Source organism: Chiloscyllium plagiosum, chromosome 13, assembly GCF_004010195.1.
Source record: "Chiloscyllium plagiosum isolate BGI_BamShark_2017 chromosome 13, ASM401019v2, whole genome shotgun sequence".
In the NCBI taxonomy this organism is placed as follows: domain Eukaryota; kingdom Metazoa; phylum Chordata; class Chondrichthyes; order Orectolobiformes; family Hemiscylliidae; genus Chiloscyllium; species Chiloscyllium plagiosum.
The window spans coordinates 33892798-33893237 of NC_057722.1; the positions used below are offsets into that span (position 1 = coordinate 33892798).

General features: G+C 50.0%; 1 protein-coding gene across 2 annotated transcripts in view; it reads right to left on the reverse strand.

Annotated features, from left to right (window-relative positions):
• The window catches only part of zbbx (zinc finger, B-box domain containing), a 109590-nt gene extending 109379 nt beyond the window's left edge, over positions 1-211 (reverse strand). Inside the window, exon 1 of one of the 2 annotated variants that reach the window (XM_043702152.1) lies at positions 155-211. The gene's annotated coding sequence lies outside the window, so the exon portion shown is untranslated. The remainder of the gene's footprint in view (positions 1-154) is intronic. The other variant, XM_043702154.1, reaches the window with a different exon arrangement.
• Between the last annotated feature and the right edge of the window lie 229 nt (positions 212-440).

The following is a 440-nucleotide window of genomic DNA, read 5'->3' on the forward strand; positions in this document are numbered from 1 at the left end:
AGCCCACCCCCTCCCAGTTCCTTCTCCCATTCTCAACCAGGATTCAAGTTGCTCTGGCGGTGTGTAAGAACACCTCTGAACAGATTGGTTCTAAAATCCCTCTTTCTCAATCACAACCCACCCCCAAACTCCAACCATTCTCTCTCTCTCTCACCCTCTCCTCCTACGGGCTCTCAGCTCAGCTCCAGCTGGTCTGTAGCTGTTCTCGTTTCCCTGGAAACCGCTTCTCGCGAGGTTTGGCGTTGACCCAGACCCGGAGGGAGCTGTCAATCAAACCGATCGCAGCTTGCTGATTGGCTCGCGCCTCAGCGTCTCATTCAATCTGTCATTCCTAGTGAAACTGAGTTTCTTATTGCAAACTAACATGGCACTACTGAGATTGATAGTCAGCAGCTCTGAAAGAGCATCTTCCGTTCTAAAGAACACGAAATTTTAACTCA